Genomic DNA, 22500 nt, shown 5'->3' on the forward strand with positions numbered 1-22500 from the left:
CAAAAAAGGAATCATAGAAAAAGGAGCCTAAAATGGAGGATCTTCCAATAGTTGAGGTAGGGGCATGACAGGGGAAGGGAAAATCAAAATAGGAAAGAAAAAAAATATCTAAGTTCTGCCTGTGATTCCTTAAAAATATTTTGTTTGTAGTAGTACATGCGTGATACTAGAGCAGCAGTGAGTGATTCCTTTTGTCATTTCCATATAACTCCAACTAGTAGCAAAAAAATTTCCTGTCTAACCTTTGATTTGGTAGGATTTCTAATTTTAAGGAAGCTGACAGTTCATTAAAATGGAAATTACCAATGAAGAATTTCAATTAAAAACACACATATATATACATACATCATATACCTATATATATATATATATATATATATAGGTATATATGTATATATATATATATATATGTGTATATGTATATATGTATATATATATATATATATATATATATATATATATATATATATATATATATATATATGTATATATGTATATATATATATATATATATATATATGATATTTAAAAAAAAATGAAAGAAAAAATAAGAGAATGAATGAAAAGCAGATACACAGACGAACAGACAGACGGACGGACAAGGAGTAGAAATACAAAATCTTAATGTCAAAAGATAAAATTAGAAGCGAAATGAATGGAAATGAAAGATTGTAGTACTGGTGGGGAAGGAGAGGTGAAGAAATTTCTAAGCTTAATGGGTACGGAATCATTAATGACTTTTTTTCTCTTGCAGTAGATGATGGTTGTGATGGGGGTGGCTGAGTAGTATTGATAAACTCCCACCCCCACTTTTTTATGATTTAAGATGTAAATACTTTGGGGGGGGGGGGGTGCTTGTCTGTTTGTTGGTTGGTTTCTTATTTAGTTGTTGCCTGTGTTTGTGCGTGTATGAATGTACGAAGGCAATATGTCTTTACATGTGTGGTGTGTGTATGCATGTGTGTGTGTGTGTGTGCCTGCGTGTGTGTTTGTGTGTGTTTGTGTTTGTGTGTGTGAGTGTTTGTATGTGTGTATGTGTTTGCATGTGTGTGTGTTTGTGTGTGTTTGTTTATATGTGTGCACGTTCATGAGTGCATGTTCATATGTGTGCATATGTGTGAGTGTGCATGTGAATGTATTATGTATGTATGTGTGTATGTATGTGTGTGTGTGTTTGTGTGTGTTTGTGTGTGTCAGTGTTTGTATGTGTGTGTGTTTGCATGTGTGTGTGTTTGTGTGTTTGTTTATATGTGTGTATGTATGTATGTATGTATGAGTGTGTGTATGTGTGTATGTGTGTGTGTGTGTGTGTGTGTGTGTGCTAGGTCCTTTCTAGACACTTGGTTTTTTTTTTGGTCTGTTTATTTTTCATTCCTTGCTTTGTTTTATACTGCCCCACCTCCCCCTATATTTCAATTTGTGATGTCTAAGGTGTTGATACCATTGTTGTTATTGTTGTTGTTGTGATTGTTGTTTGTTTGTTTGTTTTTGTCATTTGTTTCATTGTTTAAAGAAGATCAAGAGGGTCTATAAATACAAAACATACGTATATATATGCAGATGAGATGCGATGAAGTAACATCCGAAACTGAGCTGACTGTAGGAGGCTTCTATCAATGACTTGCACAGCTTGTAGTGTAGTAACTAGCCTACTGTATTTATTGAGTGCTTCGATGTGCATAAATATCAAGAAAGCATAAGTGGAAGAAGCATTTCCAAAGGAGAGACAGAGAGAGAGAGAAAATAGAAGCAAAGAGCGGGGGGGGGGGAGTGAGAGGAAGGAGAAAAAGTGAGGCAGAGAGAGAGAGTTTGCATGTGAGATGCATACAGATGCATGCAGATAGAGAGAGATGAAATAAGATGAGACAAAGAAGATGCTAAGATGCAGCAAATGCAGAACTGCAGTGAGGTTGAGATTTCTTTTTTTTTTTTTGTTGTGTATATATTTTTCCTCTCCAATCTTCTCTGCACTAAACAGACATAGTATGGCTGTATTATTGATGTATTGGAAAATAGAATGCTAATTAAATATGCATTCTGTTGGGATTTTTAATTGGGTGAAGGACAAAAAGAGAGAGAGAGAGAGAGAGGGGGAGAGAGTGTGTGTGTGTGTGTGTATGTGTGTGAGAGAGAGAGAGAGAGAGAGAGAAAGAGAGAGAGAGAGAGAGAGAGAGAGATTTAATGAAAATGGTTGTTGTTGACATCTGTTTAGCATAAGGATAGAAAACTGCTATAACTTTGACCATTCCATTGTTTTACTAGAAACAGAGAACTTGGAACCCTATTATCTAGCATGGCCCTCTCTTCTAAGACATTAGGGTTTGACTTCTAGGAGATTTGGCTAGTATTTCTGGGAATATGATAGTGATCATATGAAATCGCTTTTCGCCAGCCAAGGATTCCCAGAACACAGGAGTTCTGTGAGAGGTCACCAGGGATCACATAAGAAATAGACTAATTATGTTAAAGTATTTTTGAGTGATTTTTATGTTTAATTCCCTATTACTCTTTTACTCTTTTAATTGTTTCAGTCATTTGACTGCGCCCATGCTGGAGCACCACCTTTAGTCGAGCAAATCGACACCAGGTCTTATTCTTTGGAAGCCTAGTACTTATTCTATCTGTCTCTTTTTGCCAAACCGCTAAGTTACAGGGAGATAAACACACCAGCATCGGTTGTCAAGCGATGTTGGAGGGAAAACACAGATACACAAACACACACATATATATACATATACATACGACGGGCTTCTTTCAGTTTCCGTCTACCAAATCCACTCACAAGGCTTTGGTCAGCCCGAGGCTATAGTGAAAGACACTAGCCCAAGGTGACACGCAGTGGGACTGAACACGGAACCATGTGGTTGGTAAGCAAGCTACTTACCACACAGCCACTCCTGTGCCTAGAATTAGTGATTCTTTTATAAACATGCAGGTGAAATATAACCTTGCTTGAAAACAGCCAAGGGTTGGTGACAGGAAGGACATCCAGCTGTAGAAAATCTGCCTCAACAATTTCATCCAACACATGCAAGCATGGGAAAGTGGACATTACAAACAATAATGATGATGATGATGTATTTAGTATCATTGTTGGCTGTGGCAGGATTTGAACTCAGAATGCAAAGAAGTAGGGCAAATATTACAAGGTTTGCAAAGAGAATTTCTTTCAATTCTGTCAATCCATAAACCTGGTTAGGTTCTTTTTTTTTTTGTTTATTTATCAACTTCAAAAAGGTGGAAGCAAATTGAGAGCAGGAGCTATCCTGAATGTTGCCTGAAGGGCAGCTTCAAGGCAAGTATATATATATATATATATATATATACGATAGGCTTCTTTCAGTTTCCACCCACCAAATCCACTCACAAAACTTCAGTTTGCCCAAGGCTATAGTAGGAGACACTTCAAGGTGTCATACAGTGGGACTGAATCCAGAACCATGTAGTTGGGAAGTAAGCCTTGTACCATGTGCCCTGCCACTCATAAGGCCAGAGAGGAACTCAGTTCCCATGGAGTGTAAGTGACTAAATTAAAAAAATTTGTCCCTGGATGGGAGAAATTTATACCTGAGTGGACTGGAGTGATGTGAAATGAAAAGTTTTGCGCAAGAACACTACGTACTGCCTTGCCTGGGAATTAAAACCACAATTTTGGGATTGTCAGTACAACACCTTAACCACTAGGTTACTCACTTTCACTAAATCATTTACACTGAGAAGAAAATTCTAGGAAAACAATAAGATGATGAATGTCTTGGTGGGTTTCCTTCAAGTGAGGAAAAATAATAAAAAAAAAAAAGATCCAAAAGGTATGCGTTTAAAAATATGTTTTGTAACTATTTTTATAAAAGTTCTTTTATAATTACATCTATATGTGTTTATTTATTTGTAGGTGTGTGCATGCAAGGTATATATATATATATATTTGCAAAATTCTTGGAAAACAATATGAGGTTGATGAAAGACTGTCTTGGTTTGTTTCCTTCAAGTGAAAAACAAGGATGTAAAAAAATTAAAGATGAAAATAGTACACTTTTAAAAATATTTCTTCTAGCTATTTTTATAAAAGTTCTTTTATAGTTACATCTATATGTGTTTATTTATGTGTATGAGTGTATGTGCAAGGTGTGTATAAATATGCAATATTTATAATGTTCAAAGTATAACTGGAAACAAAAAAGTCCATAAAACTTGCACAAAAACCATTTTTTATGAAATGTCATACAGACCAATTTAAATAATTTTATTATTAACTGTTGCCCATTTTCAGTTTTTCAATATTCTGTCACTTACACAGAAACGTTAGAATTATATTTAATAATAAACTCTTCACAAATTTTCTCACAGTACATTGTTTGGTAGATCTAGTTCTAGTTTTATCCCAGTGAGTGTATATATAAATATATACATACAGACACACACATATATATATGTATGTATATATATATATATATATATATATATATATATATATATATATATATATATGTACAGACACACATAAACACACTGCTACTGATATATATGTGTACATACACACATATGTGCATATATTAATACATATAAATAAGAAAATATGTATAAACATAGATATATGTGTGTGTGTGTGTGTGTATACACTCACACACACACATATATATGTATGTATGTGTCTATCTATCTGTGTGTAAATATGAATATCCACACACTCTTACATACAAGCATACACACACACACACACACACACACACACACACACACACACACACACACATATATATATATATATATATATATATATATATATATATATATATATATAATATGATTTTATTCAGAAATGGGAGCCTCACAATAAAGGAACCATGAAATTACTGCAAACATTTCAGGTAAGTATCTTCCATTTAAAATGCAGCATTGGATTTCATATGAGGAAGGAAAATAGATAAACATAGATTTTCAAGCGTATAGACATTTATATATACTGACAAATGAATTTACCTGGAGTGTAAAAAAATGCAGAAAACTAAGGTGGAAATTCATAGCTTTTCAACTTGACAGTTGTTTCTGGGAGCTTGGAATTATGTAATAGTTAATATGTTCATAATTAACGGATAGAACGTGCAGAAAGTTATGGATATACAACCAGTAGGCGGATACATAGAAACTTTACCATAATACTGGCTTCCTTCATCAGGAGTGGAAGATTAGCAAACAGCAGTTCACACCGTCATTATCATCACTATCATTATCATCAATATCATCGTTTAACATCCATTTTCTATGCTGACATGGGTTGGACGGTTTGACTGAAAACCGGTAAGCTGGGGAGCTGCACTAGGTTCCAATCTGATTTGGCATGGTTTCTACAGATGGATGTCCTTTCTTATGCCAGCCACTCCAAGAGTGAAGTGGGTGCTTTTTATGTGCCACCAGCACAGGTACCAGTTACAAAATACTGGCATCAGCCACAACTATGATCTCACTTGGCTTGGCAGGTCTTCTTAAGCATGGTGTATTGCCAAAGGTCTCGGTCATTTGTCACTATTGTTTAGTCAATTCAAAAGTCTAAATGGGAAATATTATTTCTTGCTTTTCCTTTTTTATATTCATTATTTCTATCTTTCTGTCCCATCTGCCAAATTCACTCACAAGATATTAGTTGCCCTGGGGCTATAACAAAATACATTTTCCCAAGGTGCCATGCTGCGAGACTGAACCCCAAAACCACATGGTTGCAAAGTAAACTTCTTAGCTATACAGCCATGCCTCCACACAGTAATGTTTCTGCCAATGTATAGCATTAAAACAGAATTCTGTTAATACACCTTTGAGTTATTAATCGAACTAACACCAACACTCTGAATATACAACTACATCAATGCAATTTACTTAAGCACTTAAGGGAGTTGATAAATAAAGACTCTGTGAATAAAGAGGTTACATAGGAGCTGATGAAATCCCAACATAAGATTAAGACTTATATATTTGATCTCTAAGGTGGTCAACTGGCAGAATCATTAGTATGGTGTGCAAAATGCTTAGTGGCATCTCATTTGGCTGTACATTCTGAGTTCAAATTCCATTGGGGTCAACTTTTTCTTGCATCCTTTTGAGGTCGATGAAATAAGTACCAGTTGAGCACTTGGGCCCATGTGATCAAGTGGCCACCTCTTCTGGACTTGTTGACCTTGTGAAAAAATTTGAAGGAAATTTTGAAAGAAATTTGAAAGAAATTACTGATCTCTCTTTTCTTGCCAATGAAAATATTTTATTCAAAAAGACAAGGTGATTTCATCTGTCTAAATATAAAGTGTTGTTAAAATCTTTCTATCATTGGTTAAAATTCTGTGGTATAGAATATATCAAGAGATTTTGCATTAAACCAAAAACACTGTTAAGAGAGGGAGAAAATGGGGAAGATGTGTAGTGTGAGGAAAAAGAAAAAAGGAGTGATCACAACTGGAAAGCTTGTGATCATGGGTTTGTTTCACCAGAGATGAACTAGTGTTAAATAATAAGAGAATTCAAATCCTTCTGAGTTGTGGTTCAACACCTTATTTAAATTTATTATGGGCTCAAGGATTCATAAGGCAGGAACTTAACCCAGTTTTCACTTATAAGTGACTGGGATTACAGCACTCTCCTCTGAATGGGATCTTGGTCCATCACTAAGTTAACATTCCAGCTATTTTTGTAATACATTCACAACTGAATGAATTGGAGGAATGTGAGAGGAAATATTTTGCCCTAGAGCACGATGCACCACCCAGTGTGGAGATAGAAACCATGATCTTATGACCATGAGGACAATACCTTAACCATTAGACCAAGCACCCTCACATTACCTTATTTACCTGACTGTATTACCTTCATTGATACCATGACCTAAACAAATATTTGGAAAATAGCCTTATTAATGTTAAATGAGGATGAAATCCAAAATCCAAGGAAACTGGAGATGGTCTGTTTTTGGTAACAATTAGTCATTAATAGACTTTGATAAATTCAATTATGGTTAGGAGCAAAGAATTTTATGTAGTAGGCTGTTGTCCTTCATCTGAGAGTAAGAAAGAAAGAGAAAAATGATATGATTACTTGAAGCAAGTAATTGAAGAAGCAATGACAACAATACTACTTTCACTTTCCTTTCTTGAATCACAGACAACAGGCAAGACTTGAAATATTAGATTCTATATTCCTCACAGCAACTGAACTTATCAAACTTTACTCTGAACTCTCAAATTCCTGTTAATATTGGACAAATGATCGTTATAATAGAATATAATCAAATATATGCTGGATATATGAGACATGAAGCCACCGTTTTATTATAGAAAATGTTGCTTAAGCTAACAACTTAAGTCAATATCATTCATACTGCCAGTAATTATCTGTAAATGTCAGTAGTACAACAATTTGAGAGAGAAAAGAAGCAATGAATGTACAAAATACAATGTGAGTTTTAAGAACTTTGGAAATGAGAACTAAATGTATTAACAGTTACTGTAATTATCATTGATTTCTAACATAAATACAAAGCTACCAACATGAGGAGGATGGAGGAGTGTAGATCTACATTAAAAAAGGAATGTGGATCCTCAGCAGGATTTAAAAAAAAAAAACCTGTCAAAGGGCAGAAGACTTTCTCACAGCCAACAGCAACTGGAGATATGATAGGTGCCATCATGTTACCAGCCTATGAAACACAGCTTGATGATACAAACAAATTCATTTAGCAATCTAGAATAATCAAGATTTGGAATAAACTCGAGTACCATACCAGATTGGTTAGGATCTGAGAGAAACTCAAGTATTGTACTGGACTGGTTAGGGCCTAGGAGAGACTCAAGTACCATACAGAATGGCTGAGACCTGGGATAACCTCAAGTACCATGCCAATTGATCAGGACCTTGGATAAACACAAGTGCCATACTGAATTGAATTAGCACCATTTCCTCTTCTGTTTTTCTGAGAAGTCAATTAAACATACAAAAAAAAAAAAAAAAATTAAGTTGAAAGTTAAACTCTGCACAAATTCCCTTATGGATAGACACCGGAATATAAGAATTTAGAAAAGTACATTAACAAGCTTATGAAAGGTAAAGATGTTCAGGGAACATTGTAAGGAAACAAGATGGACAATATGTGAAGAATTATGACAGATAATTGGCACAAAACATAATTTAATGGGGAAGAAAGGAAGCATGAAAAGGGTTTGTGTTTCATAGTGCATAAAATTACCATAATACATTGCAAAATTGTAATTTTGCAGCAAAATATTCATGTCAAACACTGGCTCGCAAAACCATGCAATAGCTTCATCCAACTTTATGCTTCAACTTGAGATTACAATGATGAAGAGGTGGAAAAATTCTCTCAAAATTATAGAAAGAACAATTAGCAAACAAAATAAGAGAGACATACTAATAATTCTTGGTGACTGGAATGTAAAGATTGGAGTGGATGTTCATGATTCTTGGAAAGGAACAGCTGGAAAATATGACTTGAAAAATAAAAAACTATCAACAGATGAGTATGTTTACTAGAATTTGCAAAACAAACTAAACTAATTTCTTGCCAATATAATACTTCAGAACAAACTGGGAAAAACAATAAGATAGCATTTACCTGGAGGAATGTATAATAACCAGATCGATTTTATTCCTAAAAACATATCAAGTGAATATAAATGGAGATAAAACACCGAGTGTAGATAAAGGCATTGATTACTAACTTTTTATAAGGACAATAACTATGGAGCTGAACTCAGTTGAAAAGAACTGAAATGTGAAAAAGAAAAACGTGGTCTTGAAATATATAAAGACCTGAGCATAACATTAAAATTTAAAACACAGCTAGGGAAAAAATTCACAACTTTATTATTATTAGATGCAAATGTTCCAGAATTAACAGAAGCCTTTGAAGAACAACAGTAATAATAATAATCAATAAAATCGTTGGTAAGAGAAAGAAAATTAAGTATCCTTGCATAAATGAAGATGCTTTTAATAAGTTTTAATGAAAGAAGAGATGTGAAACAGAAATGGTATAAAAACAACAGAGTTAAAATGAAGTATAGTTTGGTCGATAGGAAAGTAAAAAAAAGAATGAAAGAAATTGTGGCATCAAAAGATATGATGGATTAATGAAAATTGTGAGGAAAAAACAAAACAAAGCAAAAAATCTATAGAGCAAATGACTCTTATCAAATGGCTAAAGATCTAATCAAAGAATGGGTACCTAAACGTCAAGTTGTTGTAGAATATAGCAGCCTGCTAACTAAAGCAATTGATAGATTGAAAGAAAACTAAGAAGAATTCTAGAGAGACAAAACAAACATAGATAGCAATGTACCAAAATAATTACAAGAACTTCTCTTTAATATGTAGTAAGAGCTAGAAATGGAGTTATGTAGCCAATTTGGAAAGAAGTTACGCAATTGATTAAGAAACTGAAATATAATTAATCACCTGGAATGGATAGTTTAGAAGCAGAGCTGTTAAAAGCAAAACTGCTAAATCAGGGAGGTGAGTATGTTACTGAGATTATATATTGTGTAATTGTGATTTACTTACAGGAGAATGGCACAGAAAATGGACAGAATCAATTTGTTATACTACTGTCAAAGAAAGAGACACCAAAAAGTACAAAAACAACCACATTATTAATCATATTATTTATTAGTTTAGTCAGTTATCCAACTGAGGCCTTGTTAATTGTTTTACTTGTTCAAATGAAACCATGGCAGTGAGACACAGACCAGTTCCCAAGAGGGAGAAATCCTGTTGAACAGATTTGTAACAATATTATAGTAGAAAAATAAGGCAGTTAGCTGGCAGAATCATCAGGCGAAATTCTTAGTGGCGTTTCATTTGTCTTTACGTTCTGAGTTCAAATTCCGCTGAGGTCAACTTTGTCTTTCATCCCTTCTGGGTCGATAAAATAAACACAAGTTGAGCACTGGGGTTGATTTAATCAACTTAGCTCCCTCCCCCATAAAACTATTGGCCTTGTGCCAAAATTTGAAACCAATATTGTAGCAGAAAAATACCTGGAACAACAGTCCATACTGTTCTTTATCTCAACTTTTATAGAGTTGAAAAATGTTTGACTACGTTTTTAGCATTGGCACTTGAGCAGATTATGAAAAAAAATGTAGTACAAGCTTACCGATAGTAAATACTACAAAGTCATTCTACAAACATGCATGAAATCTGGTTTGAAGTTGGAAATTCACCAAGTAAATGGTTTAAAACAACAGTTAGTATCACTCAAGGATGCAATCTTTTGCCATGTTTTTTCAGTGATTTTTTTTCTAATGCATAATGACAAACGCCCTTGAATCTTTTGAAGGAAATGTTCAAGTAGGATGTTGAAAAGTCAGAAATTTCCATACTGCCAATAATATTGACTTAACAGGACAAAATGATGAAGAAGTTATAGATCTAACATGTCTTGATACAGCAAGAAGATAAGGAGTATAAATATGTGCTGAAAATAAAAATTAAAAAAGGCCAGAAGTGAAATAATGATAATTAGTAAAGAAAAAGAAAAGAGTCTGTCCAAGTGAAACAGCAGAGAAATCAAACAAATTGATGGATTTAAGTATTTGGGAAGAAAAATAATGGAAGATGTGAGATCAAAGAGAAAGATTTAATGCTGGGTTGTGGTGTTTTAGTAATGTTAGGATCTATTTGAAAAAAAGCAAAATGATTATAACAATAACAGGCACAAATGTGGCTGTAGTTAGACGCTTGCTTCTCAGCCACATGGTTCTAGGTTCAGTCCCACTGCATGGCACCTTGGGAAAATGTCTTCTACCATAGCCTTGGGCCAACCAAATCCTTGTGAGAGGATTTGGTAGATAGAAACTGATAGAAGCAGGTCATATGTGTGTGTGTGTGTGTGTGTGTGTGTGTAAGTTTGTGTGTCTGTGTTTGTCCCCCCACCATCGCTTGACAACTGATATTGGTGTGTTCACGTCCCCGTAACATTAGCGGTTTGGCAAAAAAGACCGATAAAATAAGTACTAGGCTGACAAAGAATAAGTCCTAGGGTCGATTTGTTCGACTAAAGGCGATGCTCCAGCATGGCTGCAGTCAAATGACTGAAACAAATAAAAGAATGTATTGTGTATATTATACTTTATTTAATTTAAGGGTTTTCGTGACCCTTTTTCAGGAACCAAACACATATTCACTGGTCCAGTTGTTTTTATTTCACCTGAAAGTAGTTTGATTGAGCAAACCTAGAGTTAAAGACCTTCCATCTGTGACCATCCCATCTTGTTTTTTTTTTTTTTTTTTACCAGACATTGTGTTTCCCAGACAACATGTAAGGCACCTTTTTTCCCCCTTTCCCCCGTTTTCTGATGGTAAACTCTAATTTCAAAGAGAATGGTTCAGCCATTAAACTGTTGTTGTGTAAAGAAAATGAGATCCAAAGGAACTAAAAATAAAAAGAAAATAAAAAAAAATTTAAATAGACAAATAAAAAGAGCACCCAAAGAAACTAGCAATGGTCTTCAGATGAAGGATTCTGTAGTCTTCAACATTTCCCTCTCTCACAGTAAACCAATATTATTCCTCCATTGAATTGTTGTTGTATAGCAGAATTTAGCCCTGTTGTTCCTCTGAAGGCAATGGACACAACTCCTACATCCACACCTAACTAATAATAATAATAGTAATAATAATAATGCTTTCTTTTATTTACCACCAGGGCGAAATATAATAATAATAATAAACGTCTATAGCACAGAGGTAGCTAATTGAGTAGAGCATGTGATCAGCATCTCTTTTGATTTTGACCATTCTATTTTTTTATTGTTGGCTTGTTCACTCTAAGATCCAGAACTTCAAACACATGTGGATTCCGTTAATAGATGGAAATTTAGATTCCTCAAGATTTATTATTGGCATTTAGTCTACTTCACACTGAGTTTGGTTCCACAGAAGCAATTAATTTTACAGATATTTTGATGTTTTACATTATTACTGTGATTTTTTTATTTATTTATTCTACTGTTGTTTGTCAGTTGTTTTTGTTTATTATTTTTATTTATTTATTTATTTATCTTCTCCATCCATCCATCCATCCATCCATTTATATTTGTACAGCTACATTAGTTATTTTCTGTGGTAAAGGTCAAGAAGAATTGTGGAGATTAGTTTCTTATGGACTGAGTAGAGAGTGCTGGCAGGAAATTTCCAGACAATTTGCTTAAAAAAGAATGATACAATATCACAGCCTGAATTACTGGTTAATATATTTTCTTTTTCTTTTATCTTTTTACTTGTTTCAGTCATTGGACTACAGCCAAGCTGAGGTACCACCTTGATGAATTCATTCGCTCAAATTGACAAGAGTAATTATTTTACTTCTGGTGTTTATAAATATGGACTCCTTTCAACGAACCACTAAGATATGGGGACATACAACGATCTAGCACTGATCGCCAAGAAGTAACAGACATGGACACATGCATACACCTATGTATATGTATGTATGTGTGTATAGTACCTGTATTTCAAAGGGCCAGCCTTGTCACACTCTGTGTCATGCTGAATCTCCCTGAGAACTACATTAAGGATGCACGTGTCTGTGGAGTGCTCAGCCACTTCTTGCACGTTAATTTCACAAGCAAGCTGTTCCATTGACTTTATCAGATGGGACCCTCGTCATCATAACCAACGGAGTGCTCCTTATGTATATATGTATGTATGTATGCATTCATGTATATACACACACACATATATATATATATATATATATATATATATAGTGAGTTCAAACAAGAAAAACGACAAAAAAACAAAAAAAAAAACAAAAAACAACAACGCGAGGATGTGATACAGATATTGTGTTACTGGACTCTCAGGAAAGGAAATTACCAGCATGGCTGAAAAAGATTGGTGCAAATGTGAGGGTAGAACACTTACAAAAATCAGCATTGCTTGGAACTGCAAGAATTCTATGCAGGGTTCTTGAAGCATGACCAGTAAACAAGAGTCACCTTAGTCTGCTGGCTGTGGACAGCTGACACTTTCCATCATACCCAGCAAAATAAGCTGTGTGTTTTCATATAATAATAATAATCATAATAATAATAATAATAATAATAACAACAACAAGAGCACTCAGAGAGCACAAACTTCTGTCAAAGCAACACCAACGTCCTCTCAACGATTGGCCAGAGATGACTTTTAAAATGTGAATATCTGAAATAAACTCAACTGCTCTCACAAACAAGAATACTAAAAATGAGCCCGACCACCCTCAAAAGTTAAGTAAAAAAACAGGAGAAATAAACCAGAATCCTTGTCTGCTACCAGATCGATCCCAAAACCTAATCTGTTCATGCCAGTCACAAGGCCAAACATCCCTGAAAGTCTCGTCCAAATCCATCTTGAGATATCTTGTCCATCGACAAGCAAACAAGCAAACACAATTAAAAACAACACCTCCGCCTTCGCTAAGGCGGAGGTAATAATAATAAAAATGAGAAGAAGAAGAAAGAGACATTGAGAAAGAATGAAAGCTGTATATGCATATAATGAAGGTAAATGGTGATAAGGAAAGATGAAAGAGATAAAGAGAGAAAGAATAGAAGAGAGGTTAAAAAAAGTATAAACAATTAGGTGTGGTAAGAAACCTGGGGTTCAGTTCCACTGCGTGGCATCTTGGGCAAGTGTCTTCCACTATAGTCTCAGGCTCACCAAAGCCTTGTGAGTGGATTTGGCAGATGGAAACTGAAAAAAGTCTGTCATATACATATACACACACACACACACACACACACACACACACACACACACATATATATATGTAATTATATGGGTGTGTCTTTGTCAGTGTTTGTCCACCCCACCATTGCTTGACAACCAGTGTTGGTGTGTTTAGTTTCCTGTAACTTAGCAGTTCGTCAAAAGAGACCGATAGGATAAGTACCAGGCTTACAAAGAATAAATCTTGGGGGCGATTTCTTCAGCTGAAAACCTTCAAGGCAGTGCTCCATCATGGTCGCAGTCAAATGACTGAAACAAGTAAAAGAATAAAAGAATATAAAAAAGACCTTTACATTAAGGCATAGTGGTTAAGAGCATGGGCAACTAACCCCAAGATTCCGAGTTCGATTCCAAGCAGTGACCTAAACAATAATAATAATAATGATAACATCGAAAAATGCCTTAGGAATGAGAACCCAGGTTCAAAATTTCCCCAAGACACCTGATGAAGGCTGGAGGGTATATCAGCCAAAACGTTGTGTTAACAACAAACAAGATGAGGACTAATATCCGTCTAATGTAAATGATGTAAATAATGTACATAATTCCTCATCTCTCTGGAACTGTATTATAAAAAAGACCTTTTTTTAGAGTAAAGACAGGATCAGAAACTGAAGAAACTATTGTTTATTGATATCGGTCATGTTTCCAATATATATGCCAATGCACCGACATAAATAAACGATATCAGAGTGAGAAAAATGTGTGTGAGAGAGAGAGGGAGTGAGAGAATGAAGCCAACAGAAAATATGAGTTTAAGTCCTTATAACATGTGAAACTGCTATAGATTTCGAAGATATTAACCTTCTCTCATATTGATAGCAAGTAGATATACATTGCTCTGGGGGATAATGGCGAAGATATTACAAAAAAAAAAAAAAAATCAATGATGTTTATACCAGTTATATATGACTCTTGTGGTTATCAAATTCCATCATCATTCAAAGTATAACCATATCAACATGAACAAGTTTGAAAATAAAAATTTATTTTTTGCAAATCCAATTGTGAAAAAGTTTTTATTCACAGCAAAACAAATTTGTTTTAATTTTTTTTTTTTGATTTACTTCATCTTGCACTATATTTTTGCTCATAAAATATGACCCCTTTACAAAATAGGCAAGACATTAAATAAAAATAAATAAATAGATGCAAGATAGAAGCTGAATCAATACTCCTGATTAAAAAAAAAAAAATTATAAGAAAGCAACCAATAACTAAATGGCAGTAAAAGTGTTTCTCAGACATCCAATCTCCAATGTGAAAACACATATGATTCTGTTTTATTGACAAGGTTAAATAAGGTTGAAACATGTACACAGTTGTTTCTTTACAACCAAAGATCAAACTTATTCAATACTGTTACTTAATTATTATTACTTTAAACTCCATTGTTGTCTTCCCTGACTTTCTTGATCAGAATTTGATATTTAAGACGACTTTTTGTTATCATTAGGGAATGTGGCCTATTGGTAAGGTTGCTAGACTCACAATCATAAGGTTATGGGTTCAGTCTCTGGACAAGGTAGCTTGTTGTCTCCTTGAGTAAGATGATCCTGTGTATTCAACTATGAATGAATACCAGCCTAATGTTGGTGCAGCCTTGTCTCTTTCCAGCTGTCACACCAGCTTTTCTGCCGATGTCAGGGAGGTGTCTGTCTATGCCTGATTGTTACCATTAGCATAGCTAGAGTGTGTGCTGCCCTTCAGTCTGATCCCCCCAGGCTCCATCAAAAAGTACATATTGTCTACAGCAGACTCAAAAGTGGTGCCGCCCTCTTAAAGTGCCACCCAGAGCAGACCACTCTCTCTAGCCCCCTCTAGCTACGCTAGTGATTGTAACCACATAGGCAACTAAGACAGCAAATGCACGGTACTAACTATTGAATCCCACATACTTGTGAAAGGAGGCCATGCCCTTAAAGGTAAAATTTCAGTTAACTATAATTAGGTAACGTTTTATATGGGCTAAATTAGGTAATGTTTTATTTGTGAAATACAGTTGTTTTGAATTTACAGCAGAAAGAGGTCAATGTTTGTGGTGGTGAGTGGGGTGGAGACACTAGGAATGCGACCTAGGTGTCAAGGGGGTGGCACCCTGGAAGAGTAGGGAACCACTGCTGTAAACAAACCAAGTAAGTTTGCAGCACCTCCTAGCCAGAGTGTTGGATGCATGTACCTGCTGTTGAAGAGGGGATAACCACTCCAAAGTATATGCATCCAATAGTCTGGCTAGGAGGCGCTACAAACTGATTCAGTATGCTTACACTTACTGTCTACAGTGAGAAATTTTCTCCATGACAAAATACAGTGAATGGTTTTTTTTTTTATAAGTTTGAATATGCCTCGAGCATATTTGAACTGGTAACAAGTTTGTATTCCACTATATATATCAGGGTCTGCTTTGCTGTACTTACCTCACACTGTTTCATTAATATATAAATTCAATATTTCCTAACTGATAGTTCTATAAGTAGCTATAACATAGATAGGAAAGGTATTCTACTGATAAAATATAACTGCTTCAACAAAATGAATTTGTGATATTACTTTTTTTTTTTGAAACATAAAAAAAAAATGAGAATTATGAGAATAAAAAATGTTATATCTCAGTATTTATCAAAATTGGAAAATGATGAATATGTAAAATCAAATAAAACAAAAAGAAAATACTTAAAAAATTTAAAAAAACTCACAGAAAAATCATTAAACTAATAAGTGGTTTCCATTCAATGAAAAAAAAAAAACAACCAAAGATCAACTTATTATTTTTTTTTGCAGTTAATATTAGATTACTTATGAACTAAAATTCATTACTACGTTCTCTGAAATGTATTAGGGTAAACATATCTCTTATGAGAACACATGAGTAATTGTAGAAAACATTATTAATATCACAGTTGTTTGAACACATTCACATACTAGCTCAGTATCTTCCATTTGCCTCTCTTTGGGAACGATTGTTTCCTTTGTTTGTTATTTATTTTTTCTTTTGTCTTTCCACAATTGTTAATGTGTTTAAATGTTAGCGTAGCAAATATAGCCAATATGAGTTACAGGGTTCGTTTGTTTTATCCGAGCAGATGGGATTATATTGACTGTGAGTGAGGCAAGGCGGTGTATTTGAAGTTTTATAGTTCTTTAGTTCCCAATTAAACTATATGCCAGTATTTGTCTAAAACCACAGCATGCTGATCTTTTAATGAATTAAATATATATACATACATATATATATATATATATATATATATATATATATATATATATATATATATATATATAGATAGATAGATAGATAGATAGAGATATGTATATGGATGAGTGAATTTTCCTTTGTTTACAGTTAACATGGAAAATTCAATAAACAGTTACCAGAGTAGCAAAATTCACACAAGTAACAAGCATGTAGCAATCTGTTCAAAGGTAGAAACTCTGGGTCAATGTGCAATAGTTTGTATAGTATAAATAAATAGATGGAGTTAAATGCAGGTGTTATTCAAATTCTCTTACTTCCAACATATGTTTCGAAGACAACATTGGTATTATTCCAAAGGAATAAATGGTGTAAAATAATGTAACCTTCTCATCATGGAAAGAAAGAGAATCAAATTCAACAATAACACATTTTAACAAATGTGATGACTGTGTAAATGATGAACAGAATGCTATTAAGTATTTTAAAAAAACCATTAGTAGATATGACGTCAAAGGTAGCGCATATGAAGAGAAGGGGTAAAGAAATCAATATGGAGAGAACTAATAAAGGAGAAATGTAGAGTGATATGTGAGTTAAATAAATGTTCAAAGGCTTGGAAATAGACATCTCTATTGGAAGTAGAGTGAAAGAAGAACTAAATGCTCAAACTATATAGATTGATAGAAATCACCTATATGAATGAGCTAAAGGTGGGTTTCTGCCAATGTTTACATCGGTAAGAACGCTCTATAATCGCGTTTACAGGTGGATTCTTAGAAAAGAGAATGTGGAACAGTTCAGAATTATTACAAATGTTACAGAATTTTTTACCTTTGTCGTAAGGGAAAGAAATTGACAGGGTGAATCAATCTAAATTAAATTTCTTATTGTTATCAATTTACTAAGTCCTGTGCTATTGCTTTTCGTTGCATCTTGCAACTTTTTCAATAGTTTTGACTCTCTTAAAACTATTTAAAAGGTTGCAAGATGCAACGAGAATTTTAGAAAAATGAATAAGAAATAAGTAGAAATTTTACCGGTGAGTGTGTTTAATTATAAGGTGCCAAAAGAGAATGACTCTCCCCAGACACAGCACGATATATATGTGTGTGTATATGTGTGTGTGTGTATGTGTGTGTATGTGTAGGTGCAGGAATGGCTATGTTGTAAGTAGTTTACTTACCAACCACATGTTTCCGGGTTCAGTGCCACTGCATGGCACCTTGGGCAAGTGTCTTCTTTAGCCTTAGGCCGAACAAAGATTTGTGAGTGGATTTGATTGATGGAAACTGAAAGAAGCTTGTCGTGTATATATATATATGTGTGTGTGTGTGTGTGTATATATATGCATATGTTTATGTGTCTGTGTTTGTCCCTCCACCATTGCTTGACAACCGATGCTGGTGTGTTTACATCCCCATAACTTAGCAGTTTGGCACAAGGAGACCGATAGAATAAGTACTAGGCTTACAAAGAATAAGTCCTGGGGTTGATTTGTTCGACTAAAAGACAGTGCGCCAGCATGGCCGCAGTCAAATGACGGAAACAAGTAAAAGAATGAAAGAATACATCATGATGATGATATGTGCGTGCATGTGTGTGTATGTGCATAACTAAAACGACACTAAAGCAAATATGTGTGTATGTACAAATACAAACATTATGAGAGAGAGAGAGAGAGAGAGAGAGATTGAGAAGCAACATAGAGGAGACAAAAGAAACGAAGAGTGGGCAGGGTTGGAGGAAGGGGAGAATTTGCCATAAAAGTCATCAGAAAAATGGGAATTTGCTATAAACTTCAAAATCACACTTTTCACTTAATTTTTATCTTTATTATTATTATTAACGTTGCTGTTGTTGTTGTTTTTCTTATGTCTTGTTTCTCAAAGCACTCGATCTCACTTGCTCTGTGAGAGCGGACAACATCCTGTTATCAGAGGTCTCCTAGGGTCTCTTTATCCCCCTCATCATCATCACTACCACCACCACCGCCGCCACCACCACCATCACCATCAATTTTATTACTATTATTATTATTGTTGTTGTTGTTGTTGTTACTTTTATAATTTTGCAAATCAAAGCAAATTATGTCCATGAACTGTTTGTCGTATTTAATATATTTCTAATGCCATCGGATGTTGTTAATGATAGAAAGTGTGTGAGTTAGTGTTATGCTGTCAACTGCTGGACATTTTGGAATGTTTCAAATGGATTGCAGCAGGAGAAATGCTTTAAAGAATGAACATTAAAATAATTGCAATGCCTTCGTAGATGTGGCTGTGTACTAAGAAGCTTGCTTCCCAACCACATGGTTCAGGGTTCAGTCTCACTGTGTGGCACCTTGAACAAGTGTCACCTAATATAGCCACAGCCCAAAACCTTGTGAGTGACTTTGGTAGGCAGAAACTCAAATAAGTTCTTCATACATATATCCACAGATGTGTGTGTGTGTCTGTCTGTCTGTGTTTGTTTCAAAAATTGATACCACAACCATATATATATATATATATATATATATATATATATATATATATATATATATATTTTCATATATAACGTTGACCACTAAAGTGGACATTTAATGTGCTAGAAATAGACCACATCTTGTGCTAGCTTCCTGGTAATAAATCGATATTAATTAATATATGATTTTTTTACCCTATGTTTTAATTTGATGATATATATATATATATATATATATATATATATATATATATACCACAACCATATACTCTTTACTCTTTTACTCTTTTACTTGTTTCAGTCATTTTACTGTGGCCATGCTGGAGCACCGCCTTTAGTCGAGCAAATCGACCCCAGGACTTATTCTTTGTAAACCTAGTACTTATTCTATCGGTCTCTTTTGACGAACCGCTAAGTTACGGGGATGTAAACACACCACCTTCGGTTGCCAAGCGATGTTGGGGGGACAAACACAGACACACAAACATATACACACACATACATATGTAATATATATATATATATATATATATATATATATATATATATATATATATATATATATATGACAGGCTTCTTTCAGTTTCCGTCTACCAAATCCACTCACAAGGCTTTGGTCAGCCCGAGGCTATAGTAGAAGACACTTGCCCAAGATGCCATGCTATGGGAATGAACCCGGAACCATATGGTTGGTAAGCAAGCTGCACATACATGTATGCATGCATACATATATATATATAGACATAAATGTGTGTGTGTATATATGTGTGTGTGTGAGTGTGTGCGTGAGTGTGTGTGAATGTGTGTGTGTGTGTGTTTTGTGTCCCCTTGTCTTGACATCCCATGACAGTTGTAAATGAGTGTCACTGTCATAGAAGCGGCATTATTCTTTTCCAATGTTTTGTGAAAACATGTCTTGCCGTGGAGAAATATTATTTTAGTTTGAAAAGAAAAAGAGAGTTGGTAACAGAAAGGGCATCTGGCCCTAGAAAATCTACCCCCCCCCCCCCAAAATCTGTCCGATGCAATCAAGCAAGCACAGAGAAGTGGATGTTAAGATAACAACAATGATGATGATGATGATCATCATCATCGTTTAATGTCCGCTTTCTATGCTAGCATGGGTTGGACGGTTTGACTGAGGACTGGTGAAACCGGATGGCAACACCAGGCTCCAATCTGATCTGACAGAGTTTGTACAGCTGGATGCCCTTCCTAACGCCAACCGGTCAGAGAGTGTAGTGGGTGCTTTTACGTGTCACCGGCATGTAGGCCAGTCAGGCGGTACTGGCAACGGCCACGCTCAAAATGGTGTATTTTATGTGCCACCCACACAAGAGCCAGTCCAGGGGCACTGGCAATGATAATGATGATGATGATGATGATGATGACAATGATGATAACAATGATGATGGTGATGATGACTCTCATACACAAACACGTTTGTATATAATTCATACAGAAGTCCACAGCCACAAGAAGCAAGACATGTTATAAAGATACTTTTGTTTAACAATAATAAAACACCAGAAAAAAGCATCTAGTTCAACCTAATATGGATAATTGGATATTAGAACATTGAAGACATATGGTATGCACCACAGTGGAATCATTTCTCAATCATTTGCCTTGGTAATGGCCATCAGAAATGCTTAAACACGATAACTTTCCATTTCCTGTCTCCTAAATACATTAGACGTATTTCTTATATGCAAGAAGTCTTTTATATGGTAATATTGTATAGAAGTTTTATTCTGTGATAGCAGTGGCTAAAATGTGGCTTGTGAGCTGCAAGTAGCACTCCATATTTCTCCTAAAATACTATACCTCATGAATGCAGGGATGAAAGAAACAAAATCTGTACAGGAAAATGATTGTTAAATAATGATGATGATGATAATGATGATGATGATGATGATATATATATTCTTTCTTTTATTCTTTTATTCTTTTACATGTTTCAATCATTTGATTGTGACATCCTTTAGTCGAACAAATCGACCCCAGGACTTTCTTTTTTTTGTAAGCCTAGTGTGTGGTAAGAAGCTTGCTTCCCAACCACATGGTTCCAGTTCAGTCCCACTGTGTTCAGTCCCGCTGCGTGGCACCTTGGGCAAGTGCCGACCAAAGCTTTGTGAATGGATTTGGTAGACAGAAACTGAAAGAAGCCCGTCGTATATATGTATATATGTGTAAGTATATGTGTGTGTATGTTTGTGTGTCTGTGTTTGTTCCCCCAGCATCGCTTGACAACCGATGGTGGTGTGTTGATTAACAGCCCAGTCAAAATGGTATTTTCTCTATCTCCTACTCTTATATTTGCACACGTCTACAAAATCACTTTCTAAAATGAACTTCCATTATGCAGCTGGGGAGTACATTTTCATTGCACATCTTATGTGGTGTTCTCACTACATAAATAAATGAAGTTTGTACGAAACGTATGTACTGCTATAATCTAAGGAATTTTTGTTGTTTTTCTTCAAATTTTATTCACCAAATCTCTTGATTTTGTTTTTGGTTTTTACCCTACCAAATTCTGGTGCCTCAAACATTTTAAGTACCACATTGAATCTTTTGATTAAATCTATATTATATATATATATATATATATATATATATATATATATATATATATATATATATATATATATATGTACATACATATACATATATAGTGATGGTGAATTATTTCCTTTTGGGTTTTAAATTGCATCTGGCTACCTCCATTATTTTATATATATATATCGTATATATATCGTCGTTTAACGTCCGCTTTCCATGCTAGCATGGGTTGGACGATTTGACTGAGGACTGGTGGACCAGGAGGCGACACCAGGCTCCAATCTGATTTGGCAGAGTTTCTACAGCTGGATGCCCTTCCTAACGCCAACCACTCCAAGAGTGTAGTGGGTGCTTTTACGTGCCACCGGCACGAAGGCCAGTCAGGCGGTACTAGCAACGATATATATATATATATATATATATATCATCATCATCATCATCATTTAACATCCGCTTTCCATGCTAGCATGAGTTGGACGATTTGACTGAGGACTGGTGGACCAGGA

General features: G+C 34.8%; 1 protein-coding gene and 1 long non-coding RNA gene across 5 annotated transcripts in view; both read right to left on the reverse strand.

Moving 5' to 3' along the window:
• The window catches only part of LOC149132009 (uncharacterized), a 14137-nt gene extending 12409 nt beyond the window's left edge, over positions 1-1728 (reverse strand). Inside the window, exon 1 of the long non-coding RNA XR_016244946.1 lies at positions 1547-1728. This is a non-coding gene — a long non-coding RNA (uncharacterized LOC149132009). The remainder of the gene's footprint in view (positions 1-1546) is intronic.
• LOC106874937 (NAD(P)H-hydrate epimerase) overlaps positions 1-22500 on the reverse strand; it is a 788445-nt gene that overhangs the window by 321230 nt on the left and 444715 nt on the right. The gene's annotated exons all lie outside the window — the stretch shown is intronic.

The sequence above is a fragment of the Octopus bimaculoides genome, chromosome 18 (genome assembly GCF_046866305.1).
Source record: "Octopus bimaculoides isolate indiv1 chromosome 18, ASM4686630v1, whole genome shotgun sequence".
NCBI lineage: Eukaryota > Metazoa > Mollusca > Cephalopoda > Octopoda > Octopodidae > Octopus > Octopus bimaculoides.